Raw genomic sequence first — 15637 nt, forward strand, 5'->3', positions numbered from 1 at the left:
CAGGAGTCAGTGATCCAGTTAGGATGGCTATGCTCCCATGTACCACCTCCATGCTACCCATCAGGTGGCTGCACCTGTGTTTCCAAGCACACCTCGAATAGAGTCAGAGACACGCAAGGGAAGCCCATTCTGGGAAAAATCTGACAGCATTCAGGAGAGGGCATCAGCAGTTCTTCTCTCCTTAGTTCTCTAGTCGTCCCATCTGAAACAGAGCCCTGGTTTGAAGAGCTGCTTAATTCTTGAAAGGGGCTGTATCTCCTTCATATATCTCTCATTGCAATAGGAGGTCCTTTATAAGCAGGGTGAAAATATATTTTAGCATCTTTCTTCTGAGCCTTTTGAGAGTGAAAATGAAAGATACTAATGACAACACCAGGATACCAGGCATAAACAAAGACTGGATGAGCCAATTAATGCGTATGAGTGTCCTATTATAAGCCTCTAGGGTTTTAGGGGAAAAAAATGAAAAGAAGTTTACTGTTGGGTCCAGTGCTGTTTGCTGGACACTTTACCAATACTTAAAGCTCATTCCTTTATGATTGTTCCTTACCTTTTATTTCAAATGCTCCCTGGCAAAGTTCTTGCCAGTTCTCAGCTTTGCAATACATTTATCTTACATTTACCACATGTACATTATACATATACTATCTTATACAGAGTGGGAAGACATAACAGGAATAAATGAACAATAGAGTGATACTGCTGATTTGCCAGAGTAATATAAATTCAAAACATTGACCAAGGTCAAGTTTGCTTGGAATTATTATCACAATTTATTTGACAGTATCCCTTGTAATCTTTCTGGCAAAGTGTCTTATACAAACTAATGAATGATTAGCATGTGGTTCATTTAGAGTATTATCATCATTATCACTCCAGTTTACCATGTGGTATTTGTTTCTTTGGGCTTGACTGTATTTCAAATATAAATCTTCTACTCTAATATTTCCCATTCTAATTTTTAAAAGGTCGATTTTGGGGGTGCCTGGGTGGTTCAGTCGGTTAAACATCCAATTTCAGCCCAGATCATGATCTTCTGGTTTGTGGGATTGAGCCCTGCAAGGGGCTCTGTGCTGACAGTGTGGAGCCTGCTTGAGATTCTCTCTCTCTTTTTCTCTCTCTGTCTGCCTTTTCCCTATTGTGCATGTGTGCACATGCTCTCTCTGTCTCAAAATAAACAAACAATATTTTTAAAATACAGATAAATAAAATGTAGAAATATGGCTACATTTTCCACTGTGCAATTTTTTCTTTAGTTTGTAATGGTTAGTTGCCACTTACAACGACATTTTGAACTTCTTTTAATAAGTACTTTTATCATCTTAGGAGGCTATGTTTTAACAAAGAAATGAAAATCAAAACCACAATGAGATACCACTTCACACCTATGAAGATGGCTATAATCAAAAAGACAGATAATAACAAGTGTTGACAAGAATGTGGAGTAATTAAAAACCTCATATACTGCTGTGGGAAAGTAAAATTGTGCATCTAGTTTGGAACATGGTCTGGTAGTTACTCAAAAAGTTAAACATAGAGTTACCATTTGATCTAGCTATACACACACACACACACACACACACACATACATACATAAGATGGAATAATATTTGGCAATAAAAGAAAATAAATTATTGATATATGCTACAACACATATGAACCTTGAAAGCACGGTGCTAAATGAAAGAAGGCAGTCACCAAAAAACACATTTATATGAAATGTGCAGACAAGCAAACACATGCAAACAAAAAGCAGATTCATGGTTGCCTTGGACTGAGGGTGTGGGGAGGTTAGGGAATGACAATTAAGGAGTACAGATTACTTTTTGGGGTAAAGAAAACGTTCTAAAGTTGATTGTGGTAATGGATGCATGACTCTGAATATACTAAGAGCCAGTGACTTGTGTACTTTGAAAGCCAGTAAATTATATACTAAAAGCCAGTGGTTTATATGATATATGAATTATATCTAAATAAAGTTGTTTTAGAATAAGGTAGCTAAAATATTTGGTCTTGCAGAATAATATGTCAAGGATATAATCATGATTAAAAGATGTGTACCAAAAATGACATAAAATTAAAATAGAAGTGCATAGGCAGTTAAGCCAATTACTAATTAAATCATGAAACATAAACCCAGTATGGGGTGATTTCTAAAAGACCCAGATAGAAAGAATGGCCCAGTTCTTAGAATTTAAAATCCCACTTGACAGACACATAGACCAATGGAATAGAATAGAAACCCCAGAATTAGATCCATAAACGTATGGCCAACTCATCTTTGACAAAGCAGGAAAGAACATCCAATGGAAAAAAGACAGTCTCTTTAATAAATGGTGCTGGGAGAACTGGACAGCGACACGCAGAAGGTTGAAACTAGACCACTTTCTAACACCATTCACAAAAATAAACTCAAAATGGATAAAGGACCTGAATGTGAGACAGGAAACCATCAAAACCCTAGAGGAGAAAGCAGGAAAAGACCTCTCTAACCTCAGCCGTAGCAATCTCTTATTCAACACATCCCCAAAGGCAAGGGAATTAAAAGCAAAAATGAATTACTGGGACCTTATGAAGATAAAAAGCTTCTGCACAGCAAAGGAAACAATCAACAAAACTAAAAGGCAACCAACGGAATGGGAAAAGATATTTGCAAATGACATATCAGACAAAGGGCTAGTATCCAAAATCTATAAAGAGCTCACCAAACTCCACACCCGAAAAACAAATAATCCAGAGAAGAAATGGGTAGAAAACATGAATAGACACTTCTCTAAAGAAGACATCCGGATGGCCAACAGGCACATGAAAAGATGCTCAACGGTGCTCCTTATCAGGGAAATACAAATCAAAACCACACTCAGATATCACCTCACGCCAGTCAGAGTGGCCAAAATGAACAAATCAGGAGACTATCGATGCTGCACTATAGTTGCACTATAGTTGCACTATAGTGCAACCCTCTTGCACTGTTGGTGGGAATGCAAATTGGTGCAGCCACTCTGGAAAGCAGTGTGGAGGTTCCTCAGAAAATTAAAAATAGACCTACCCTATGACCCACCAATAGCACTGCTAGGAATTTATCCAAGGGATACAGGAGTACTGATGCATAGGGGCACTTGTACCCCAATGTTGATAGCAGCACTCTCAACAATAGCCAAATTATGGAAAGAGCTGAAATGTCCATCAACTGATGAATGGATAAAGAAATTGTGGTTTATATACACAATGGAGTACTACATGGCAATGAGAAAGAACGAAATATGGCCTTTTGTAGCAACGTGGATGGAACTGGAGAGTGTGATGCTAAGTGAAATAAGCCATACAGAGAAAGACAGATACCATATGTTTTCACTCTTATGTGGATCCTGAGAAACTTAACAGAAACCCATGGAGGAGGGGAAGGAAAAAAAAAAAGAGGTTAGAGTGGGAGAGAGCCAAAGCATAAGAGACTCTTAAAAACTGAGAACAAACTGAGGGTTGATGGGGGGTAGGAGGGAGGGGAGGGTGGGTGATGGGTATTGAGGAGGGCACCTTTTGGGATGAGCACTGGGTGTTGTATGGAAACCAATTTGACAATAAATTTCATATATTGAAAAATAAAAAAAATAATAAAAATAAAATCCCACTTGAGTGGTGATAGGAAGATAAATTGCCAGAACTCTGATGTATTATTATAACTGGGCAAACCCTACTAGATTTATTCTTGACAGAGATTGTCCATTAATCCAAAAGGCAGAAATAATAGTTGAAAAATATAATAGCTGCTAATGAGTATTCACATATGCACTTAGTGTTACCTCAATTTAAGATAGTATTTATGAGTGCAAGATTTAAAGCAGTTTGGGTTTGAATCCTCTGTAATTTAATAGCTGTGCGACCCAAGGCAATGTACTTCACCTCTCCAAGCCCCAGTCTCATCATCTCTAAAATAATATGCACTTTGTAAGTTGTTGTTGTATAACAGAAATGCTCTTGGCATATAATCACCAAATTTGCTGTTTTTATTACCCCTACTTTTAAAAACATCAGATGCAGGCTGCCATAGCTTGATGCGTCTTTCCTCTAGCAATAGATTTCAGGCAGGCATAGGGAAGCAAGCAAATGTTTGTTAATGAGACTGAAACTTTAGTGTCCAGTTGCCATGTGATTCAATCAGTGATGAGTGAGGATGAAAATGTAAAAACCGCTCTTTAAATTGCAAATGATACAGTATCTCATCCAATGGAAAATTATACCAGTCACTCTGACACTGGAGAACCATGAACCATGACCATGAGAACATTTCACTTCCCTGTGGATTAAGTGAACATTTGTACATATATTTCACTATGTGTCGTGTACTCTACTTTTAAATTTAAAAATGGTGCATTTTATGTTTTCTTGTACTTTGGTTTTTATCCTGGCAAATACTGCTCAATTTTTTGCTCCATCCTCAAGTTTTAGAGATGGAATAAAATCTAGGAAAATCTCTTTTGTGCCTTCAGGAATAACTGATTATGATGGTTTCAAGTTTCTGAGATTGTTAATAGAAACAATGTAAAAAACACATGGTATCATTGAGTTATACATTATTTTAATGAGGACTATACTACTTTCCATTTGCAAAACAGTTGAACTGAATATTGGCATAGAAAAATACTTGTTGCTCAGAATGAAAACATCTACTTTATTATTATTATTTTTTTACATATACGTATTCTGAACTCCATATAGGAAGGAATATCTACTAACACACTAAGGGACAATTTGAATACAACACAAAAAGTCAAGAGTGTTAGATTTGACATCAGATTATTGGGGTTTTGTTTCTGCTTCTCCTGCCTGATAACTATGATTTGGGGAAATTATTTACTCTATGCCTTGGTTTTAATTATCTAATAATAATAATAATAATAATAATAATAGAAACAACAACATAACGGCCTAATAAGGCTTCTGCATGTGAAAACTGTTTACAAGAAGACTTGGCGCATAAGTACTCAATAAAGCTGTTATCAGGTAATGATGACTTAATAATTAGTCGAATCAAGAGAGCAATAAATACCCAGATTCCCTTACCTGAAAACATTAGAATTATTTATGACTATGAAATAGAGCAAGACCTTCTCAGAGGCAGGGTTGTGCTAGATCAATCTTTGTCACCCTGGTACCTTTATTAGTGCCTGGCATATCGTCCTCACATGATGAATACGTATGAGTGATCCTCTCCAAGCCTTAGGCATGCCTAACTCCTCTCACCATCCAATCTCAGCCTCAAGCGTTTGCCCCAGAGACTCCTCCCGGAACCAGTTACAAGCAGCCCCTCACTTACCACTCTTAGCCCAGAATCTACTTTACCTTCCTCACATCTCTTATCAATACAGCAAATTATCTTTTCCTTTGTTTACTTACTTACTATAATACTAAAATACAAGAATCATGGAACTCATAAAACTTGTCCATGTTTTCTTTGCTATATCATCACAAAACAGTGCTAAGCACATGCTAGTTTCTCCACAAATATCTGCCAAATCAAGAAATTTATTTTTGGGTAGAAATGAAGTTTTGTGAAATACAGCAGTTGCTTGTAAAGAAGAGATATTCCCCATTTTTCCATCTTGTAGGACTTTGGGTTTTCCAGGATGTAGATTTTGTGTTTGGGTTTTTTTTCAGGGAGTGTCTTTGGAATCGATACCTGTGGAGATGGAGGGGAGACATAGGATTGCCCAAGAGAGAAACGCAGATGTGATGTGGGCCCCGGGAGCCCCAGCCAACTCCTCATGTGAGCTTTGGAACTGAAATGGCTCATCAGTTTTCTCGTGTTGTATTGAAACAGCCATGACTTTATACATCTGTCTCAGTCAGCCATTGTCTGTGGATCACACACAAAAGGGCATGACCTTGGCAAGGGGGCTGTCTGCAGCTGAGGGGATCCTGGACAGGCTCAAGGCTGAAAGAGAAATCTGGGTGTTGCATCTTGCACCTCTCACTCTGTCTTTCTCATTCTTTCTTTTAGACTTTTCACTCTATCATTCAAAAACCTTACTGTGTGTTTTCTATGTGCCAGGCACCGTCGCAAGTTCTGGGAATTTAACAATGAACAAAACAGAGCCCTTAACCTCCAGGGGCCAACATTCTAGAAAGGGAAGCTAAACACGTATAGTAACTTAGGAAATTGTAAACGTTATAAGGAGAACTACTTCAGGTTAAGGTGAGGAAGTGGTATTTTAGCTGACATCTGAAGGAAGTCAGGGAGAAAGTCACGTATGTATTTGGACAAAGAGTCCACCAGGAGAAGGAGCATCAAATGGGAAGTGCTAGTGAATTCATGCAGCAGCAGGGGGGCCCACGTGGGAGGGGGGTAGGGTATGAGATCAGTGAAGTAGGTGGGGGCTGATTTATGAGTTGTATTCTAAAGCTCAAACTTTGGAAACTTACGAGTTTTTTCAGTACTTCTCTGACTTTCTGCCCAAAAGTTAGTCTTTTATCCTGACATGGGATATTTAGTTTGGGATTTGATGATTTCTCCTATTTATATGTTGTTCCATGGACTTATTTGGCTGTTTACAAGCAAGGGGCAAGAAAAGTCTCTGTAACCAATGGTTGTAATTTTATTTCAACAGCTGAAATCTCCCAGATGTTTGCTGTTTTCCACTTTCCTGAGAGAGGTTTTAGATGCATCTGTGTGCTGAATTAATATTTTACATCTCATTTTCCTTTCCTTGGAGGATTTCTCCTCTTTTAAGAAGTTTTAGTTTTACTTGCTTTTTCTTTATATTCTTAGTATTGGTTATTTGAGATAGATGTAACATTAGCCTGGTACACAATACCCCATAAAATTTGTCACTATAGCAGAACTATGGCTAAACAAAACCCAAACAAAAAAGGCCATGCTATACATTCTAATCAGGGGTGGAAATGAGGCATTCTTCCTAGTATTTTTAGAGAAACCAGGTGGCTTTATATTCATAAATATTCTACTTTAACATATGTAAGCCATTATGCATCACAAAAGAGATAGGCAAACAAGATCAACTTTGTAATCTTCAACTTGGATTAGTCAAGAGAAGCAAGGACTGAGGATGGGGTGAGATCAGGTGGCCTCAGGGCCCAGAGAAAACTAACCCACTGAATTGCAGAGTCCAACACCCAGCTCCCAATACCTATAGCAGCACAACAAGAGCAAACACGAGCCAACCTCAGCTGGAACAGCTTCTTCAGCATCTGAGTACACAACTGAGTATTCAATTTTCCTGATAGCCCCCGGAAAGATGGGGACTCCTTCTCATGTTTTGCTTTCAGAATCTACACCAAGGCTAATGGAAACTTAGACTCACTCTCATTTAACTAGAGATAAGGAAAACAGTAGAAAATGAGGGGAATATTACATGAGGTTGAAATGAATTAAGAGCTGGACATAATTTCTTACCAACCAATATATTCGTCTCCCTGAAAGTTGGTAAAGTATGCACTGTAACACTGTTCTCTCCCTATCTCTCTTTCATAAAGAGAACAATAGAAAACTTATCTTTCTTTGAGGGCAGAGTAAGGCCCCTTTGATATACACTCAAGGGCCCTGAGATGAGCTGGAGAATAGTTGGGGTTCATGTAAAGGCAGTAAAGTCTTCAGCAGCTGCCCTGCAAGTAGAAGAAGAATATAGGACTTAGAATGACACTCCATCCATCCACAACCAAGAAATGAATGACTGGGGCCAAAAGAGCTTTGCATGGACTCAAATGGAATTAAAAGTTCAGAGCATGTAACCAAGACAACAGTATAATTGGATGTCAAAAATCCTAAATTTCTATTTCTCTTGATTTCCATGTGTTCCTTTCTTATTTGACTTTGTACTTGCATCCTACTCCTAAATCTTTATTTGTCTCTGGTCTTCTATGTTAGCTAAGATGCTAACAGGTTAGGGTAAATAAATGAGACAATGAAATGGCCTGTTGAGTGAAGAACAACTTCATTGGAATACAGGACTCAAAGATGATGTAAATTTGATAGATGGGAAGGAAGTAGATATGCCATTCAGAAGAAAAGACAAGAGGATGAAGTACACACTAAATAGTTTTTGTTGGGAAACAATGTGTATGTGGTGGTGTTGGGAATATGGTGAAAGAGGAGGAGGTTTAGGTGGTCTAGGGTAGAGGCAAGGAGACTTGGTGTGGATGACAGGTATTTTGTATATTTTTCTCTTTTCAACATGGTTGCAGTGTAACTCCACTCCTTGGTCCCAGTTGATAAATCCAGTCATCTCTTCCTGCTCTAAGACGAGCTGAGTTCTTTTGCTAAAATTTTTGGATGAGAGTGGAGAAATAAACAAGACTCTTCTTTCAGTTCCTGGTCTATAAAATGCAAAATTCATGTATCATTAAGAGTTCTGTGCAAAAAAAAACTGACATGGTTCTATTAAGTAAAGAACAAAATTTATCAGAAAGATACTGAGGACATTAACAGAAGATAAACAAACTTTGGGAAACCTAGGAACCCAAATCTTTGGATCTAGTTTCAAGATCTCAGAGACCATCTCTTTAGAGTGCTACGATCGCATGATGGGAAACCCCAATCCAATTACTTTCCTTCATTCCTCTCCCCTAAGGACATTGATCTCTACATTGAAAGTGTGAATGGTGTACCCTGAATAACACATCAGCTTCCGTAGGGTGGGCTGAGGGATGGGAATGAAGGGGGAGGGATTCCTACAATTACCATCCCAGCAAATTCAGGTGGTGTTGGAGAGGGTCAGACATACCCCCAAAGAAGGGATATCAAGAAGATCAAAAACAGATGAACACATTATAATTTGGGAGCTGACACTCCCAAAACTGCTTATGTTTTCTATCATGATAACAAACGAAGTGCAACAGAGAAAAGGAGGTTGTGAAGCAGGGGGAGGGAAGAAGAGAGAGGGAAAATGAATAATTTGAAATGTCAAGAAGTTCAAAAGATGTTTAGTTTGTAGCTCAAGGCACTGCCGCAAATTCCTGGCACACAACTATTTGAAACAAAGAAAATAAAAATAATATATCTATTGTTTTTTGAAAGAAAACGTTGAAGTATGACTTTGAGTCATGGAAAATACTCTTGAAACTTACTTTGGTAACACTCTTTCATTGTGTAGTCTGTATCTATTTTTCCCCTTTTACATGTTTTACAACCCCAAACTTAATACTTACAGTGGGTTAATGGCAACAATAAACAGTAGGTCATTTAGTGAAGATTTTTCTTCATCACTACAGAGTTAATTAAAAGAGGCCCATCTTCAGTTTTCCTCAAAGGCAAATAACACATGGGATGCATTTGCAAACTCCTCATTGAAAGCCACTAGGGAAATCAAGTGCCATCAGTCACTCCACCCCAACCCAGAACTTTTCAAAGTTCTGTTTTTATTAGCTTCATGTGAGTTAAAATAATGGACTCATACAATCTTACTAGAAGAGTTACTTTATATTATTTTAAGAAAAAAAATTAACCTAATTTGATGTTCTCATTTAACTTTTCCATTGTTCCTATTTTTACATGCAAAATATGTTAACACTTTGAGCAGCCTTCCTGCTACCTTTTCCTAAGAATTATAATCCATGGTAACAACACGAATGGTCATCAATCAGACAGTAATTAAATAAACAAATATAGCTTATGCATATATGGAATACTATGCAGAAGTTAAGAAGAATAAGGTAGCTCCATCTGAACTGTCAACGACACAATGAAGAAAGCAAGTTACAGAGCATAGCCTATATTTTATAATTTATGTATAAATTAAGCAAAAACAAAATTACACCCATGTGTATGTAAATGCATTGAAGAGGGTATGAAAGAGCCTGAAAGGGTACACATCTGGGGAGGGAAATAGATTGGTCATAGGGAAAAGGATATAATTCTTTTTAGTATTATTTGACTTGTAATGGGAATGTATTACTAGAACAATTTAAAATAAATTTAAAAATCTTAAAAGAATCATTATCTAAAGGGTTTTAAAAAAAACTAGTGAGGGATGCCTTGGTGGATCAGTCAGTTAAGCATGTAACTCTTGACTTCGGCTCAGGTCATGATCTCATGGTTTGTGAGATCGAGCCCAGTGTCAGGGTCTGTGCTTGGCGTGGAGCCTGCTTAATATTCTCTTTCTCCCTCTTCCTCTCCCCTGCTTGTGCTCTCTCTCTCTCTCTCAAAAAATAAATAAATAAATAAAATAAAAAATAAAATAAAATAAGAAACTAGTGAAAACAACATGAATAGTTACCTTCATTACCACAAATCCTGAGTTAATTCAAGCTCATTCTAATCAAAATGCACTGTCTGCCCAACTGATAATGAATTTTTAAAGGTCAAAGGTCAAATCTGTAATTTCAATGTTTGTACCCTCTAGCATTGAGTATACTGGCATGGTTGAAGTGGGGTTAGTACTCTAAGGATCAATGCTTGTTTGAATTCTACTTATTTGTACAGTAATTGTGTCTTGTATGCCAGAAACTTGGTTACAGTTCTCATTGAGAGAACATAGGTATTCTCTCTTTTTTTTTTTATTTTATATGAAATTTATTGACAAATTAGTCTCCATACAACACCCAGTGCTCATCCCAAAAGGTGCCCTCCTCAATACCCATCACCCACCCTCTCCTCCCTCCCACCCCCCATCAACCCTCAGTTTGTTCTCAGTTTTTTAAGAGTCTCTTATGCTTTGGCTCTCTCCCACTCTAACCTCTTTTTTTTTTCCTTCCCCTCCCCCATGGGTTCCTGTTAATTTCTCAGGGTCCACATAAGAGTGAAACCATATGGTATCTGTCTTTCTCTGTATGGCTTATTTCACTTAGCATCACACTCTCCAGTTCCATCCACGTTGCTACAAAAGGCCATATTTCATTTTTTCTCATTGCCACGTAATATTCCATTGTGTATATAAACCACAATTTCTTTATCCATTCATCAGTTGATGGACATTTCGGCTCTTTCCATAATTTGGCTATTGTTGAGAGTGCTGCTATCAACATTGGGGTACAAGTGCCCCTATGCATCAGTACTCCTGTATCCCTTGGGTAAATTCCTAGCAGTGCTATTGGTGGGTCATAGGGTAGGTCTGTTTTTAATTTTCTGAGGAACCTCCACACTGCTTTCCAGAGTGGCTGCACCAATTTGCATTCCCACCAACAGTGCAAGAGGGTTCCCGTTTCTCCACATCCTCTCCAGCATCTATAGTCTCCTGATTTGTTCATTTTGGCCACTCTGACTGGCGTGAGGTGATACCTGAGTGTGGTTTTGATTTGTATTTCCCTGATAAGGAGCGACGCTGAACATCTTTTCATGTGCCTGTTGGCCATCTGGATGTCTTCTTTAGAGAAGTGTCTATTCATGTTTTCTGCCCATTTCTTCACTGGGTTATTTGTTTTTCGGGTGTGGAGTTTGGTGAGCTCTTTATAGATTTTGGATACTAGCCCTTTGTCCGATATGTCATTTGCGAATATCTTTTCCCATTCCGTTGGTTGCCTTTTAGTTTTGTTGGTTGTTTCCTTTGCTGTGCAGAAGCTTTTTATCTTCATAAGGTCCCAGTAATTCACTTTTGCTTTTAATTCCCTTGCCTTTGGGGATGTGTCGAGTAAGAGATTGCTACGGCTGAGGTCAGAGAGGTCTTTTCCTGCTTTCTCCTCTAAGGTTTTGATGGTTTCCTGTCTCACATTTAGGTCCTTTATCCATTTGGAGTTTATTTTTGTGAATGGTGTGAGAAAGTGGTCTAGTTTCAACCTTCTGCATGTTGCTGTCCAGTTCTCCCAGCACCATTTGTTAAAGAGGCTGTCTTTTTTCCATTGGATGTTCTTTCCTGCTTTGTCAAAGATGAGTTGGCCATACGTTTGTGGGTCTAGTTCTGGGGTTTCTATTCTATTCCATTGGTCTAGAGAGAACATAGGTATTCTCAACAACATACCATTAAAATCAATAAAGAACTTTTACTGAACAACTACTATGTGCTGGACACTACAGTAAGTGCTTTGAATATAAATAATAAATCTTTTTTCAATGTTTATTTATTTATTTTGAGAGAGCGAGAGAAAGAGAGCACAAGTGGGGGAAGGGCAGAGAGAGAGAGAGAGAGAGAGAGAGAGAGAGAGAGAGAATCCCAAGGAGGCTCCACACTCACTTCAGAGCCCAACACAGGGCTCTCTCTCATGACCATGAGACCATGACCTGAGCTGAAATCAAAAGTCAAGCACTTAACCAACTGAGTCACCCAAGTGTGTGAATAATGTATCTTATTTAATAGTCTTTAACAAGCTAGTAAGACATATCAGGTGTACCAAATGCTTTCCAAACCTTAAAATCACCTTGGAAGCTTCTTGACAAGAGATTCTCTTTGAATTAATAAAAGGATGGGCCACAAGCATCATTTTTGTTTAAAGCCTCTCCACTGATTCTGCATATAAATATTTCATTAACAAAATGTAATTTTATTATCATTCACATGCTACTTACCCTAATCTGGAAACTTTAAATACTTCTTAAATTCCTAATATTTAAGTATGAAATCAAATGCATTATTATATTCAGAACATGGTTTTAAAACAAAGGCTGAGATGAAACCTGCAGCTCATCATGTACAAAATGTCTTCTGGAAACAGTATGTGTTATATGACACATGTACTACATTACCCACTGATATAATTGGCATTTCCTTGCTTTTATTGGTTTCAGTCTGAACTTTCATGAAACTCTTGTAAATTCATTAACTTACAAGGAAGATAATGTGGTCTGAGGGCCAGACTGGAGCCAAGATATGCCCTCGTTCTAATCCCAGCTCTATAGTTGACTCTCACTGTGGTTCTGGAAAATCAATAATTCTAAGATTTGCAACTACAGAGTGAGTCAAATTTGACAGCAGTCCCAGTAACATTTCGAGAAGTGAAATGTAAAAATATGAAGATCACATGTGTTTACTTTGGGTGCCATAAATCCAAAATGGTAGTGCCAACTCAGAAGAACAGCTATTTCAAAAGAACTGTCCAGTTTTCCTGCCAAAAAAAGAAAAGAGAAGAAAAGAAAAGAGAAGAGAAGAGAGGAAGAGAAAGAAGAGAAGAGAAGAGAAGAGAAGAGAAGAAAGGAAAAGAAAAGAAAAAAACCTTTGCTTAGTAAGAAAAATACTCATCCAGGGGCTCCTGGGTGGCTCAGTCGGTTAAGCGTCCGACTTCAGCCAGGTCACGATCTCGCGGTACGTGAGTTCGAGCCCCGCATCGGGCTCTGGGCTGATGGCTCGGAGCCTGGAGCCTGTTTCCGATTCTGTGTCCCCCTCTCTCTCTGCCCCTCCCCCGTTCATGCTCTGTCTCTCTCTGTCCCAAAAATAAACGTCAAAAAAATTTTTTTTAAAAAAAGAAGAATACTCATCCAGATGTGTATTAAAATAGGTATAATATATGTGGCTGACATTATCTAACAAGAACAGTTATAAAGCAGAGCAAGGTACATCAAGATATCCAGTAGTCTTAATTTAACTGAAGTTACTGATTCACTGAGTGATTCACTGTTTAGTTTCAGTCAAGTTTTTTTAAAAAGTTACATGGTGAAATGACGTTCTTGATTTTGCAGGCAGTATAAAAACATAACTATCTATGTTGATATGCCAATATCACATCTCTGCAGTTGTTAAATGCATAGACATTGCTGTTCACCTGGTAAATAAAGATGAGGAATGAAAAAAAATATTCATCAAGGGGCACCCCGGGTGGCTTAGTGGGTTAAGTGTCTAACTCTTACAGCTCAGGTCATGATCTCATGGTTTGTGGGATGGAGACCTGCGCGGGGCTCTGTGCTGACAGTGCAGAATTGGCTTGGGATCCTCTCTCCCTCTTTCTCTGCCTTTTTCCTGCTCACTCTCTCTCTCCCTCTCTCAAAATAAATAAACATTTTTTTAAGAAAAGAAAAAATATTCATCAATATATCTCAAATACACCAAAAATTAAAGTTTATTATCCCAAGTCAATATGTCTTTATCACTGATTCCAAAGTATTCAAGAAATACATAAAGACTAATTCCTTTATATAATTCTAAATACTTAGCATTTTATCATCAATTTACAGAAAGGGAGAACATATGTTTAAAGTTTCACCTAGTTGATAAATTTACACTTGGTGAAATAAGGTAGTATAAAATGTAGTTAATATTATTTACATTTTTAATAAAGGAATTACATTAAGAATAATACCAAATTATTATGGGTTTTTTTTTTTTGGTTTTCATTTGTTAAACTGAGATTAAACATTATTTTAAAAATTTCAGTGTTGTCTCTCCTTTCATCCTTTTTCCTTTCCCCAAACTGCAACCCAAATTGCTTCAAGAACATGAACTAGCTTTGTAAAATAATGTTTTGCTGACACAAATGACAATAATTCAAACATAGATTAAATTTCACTTTCTAATCTTAAGGGCTTTTTTAAAAATAGAAATTTGTTTGGAAAGTAATAATTTGGTGTTTACTGAACCTCAAACATTCAGAAGGAATCTTTGATCTCTTGTTCACTCTCGTAAATCTCTCAGCAGCAAACCATATTTTAGTAGCATAAAAAATCAGGTCACAGCCCTCCCCTTTACTACTCAGAATTCTATGTTAGACCTTTTTGAAAGAGCATCTCATCTAAAACCCCACAGTATCTTCCTGGAATTAATTATCATAATGCTTTAGTATCAGGATAACCGAGACTGGAAAATTAAAACTAAAAAAAAAAAAAAAAAAAAAAAAAAGAAAAGAAAGAAAGAAAAAAGATATTTTAAAAGAGTGGTAATTTTATTAAATGCAATTCATACTTAAAAATAATTTTTATTCACCTTCTATAATTTAAAAACATTTTTAAATATTTATCTATTTTGGAGAGAGAGAGACAGAGAGAGAGAGAGAGAGAGATGGAGACAGAGCAGGTGCTGGAGGGCCAGAGAGTGAGGGAGACAGAATCTGAAGCAGGCTCCATGAGCTGTCAGCACAGAGCCTGATGGGCGGGGCTCCCACTCACAGGGAGATCATGACCTGATCCAAAATCGGACACTTAACCGACTGAGCCACCCAGGTGCCCCTACCCAAGGAAAATGAAAACACTAACTGGAAAGGTTTTTTTTTTTCTCTTTACTGTTTGGTTGCATTCATGAGTGGTTAAGTAATATCACTCAACTACATACTTGCATCAAATTTGAGAATTTCTCTGATGATGTTTTTGAGGAATTTATAGCCATTAGATAAGAATTTTATTCAGACTTTCTTGGTTGAAAGCAATGAAAACTTAGTTATTCAGATAATAAACTGGGATCAATTCAAATCAACATTTGTCCTGTGAAGACCATTACTCATCAAACTATTTCAACTTTGTGTCATAATGAAGTAACATCTATGTGTGTATTGTGAGAAATATTAGATTATCATATTAAGTATTTCATTCTAGAACTGTCTCATAAGTATAGAAATGAAAAAACTAAAATAATAAGGGTGCACATTAACAGTGGTATTGTTCTATTTCAGCATTTTAAAAATGTTATATTTCATGGTTTGTATCTTATCAATTGCCTTTTTTGTAACATATCAGTAGCAGTGTGTCCATACCAGAAAAAAAATCACATGAAAGATATACTTCCCAGGCCAATGTATAGTTGGCCCTAACATTAAAAAAATAAAATAGAGG

This window comes from Felis catus, chromosome B2 (genome assembly GCF_018350175.1).
Source record: "Felis catus isolate Fca126 chromosome B2, F.catus_Fca126_mat1.0, whole genome shotgun sequence".
NCBI classification, from domain to species: domain Eukaryota; kingdom Metazoa; phylum Chordata; class Mammalia; order Carnivora; family Felidae; genus Felis; species Felis catus.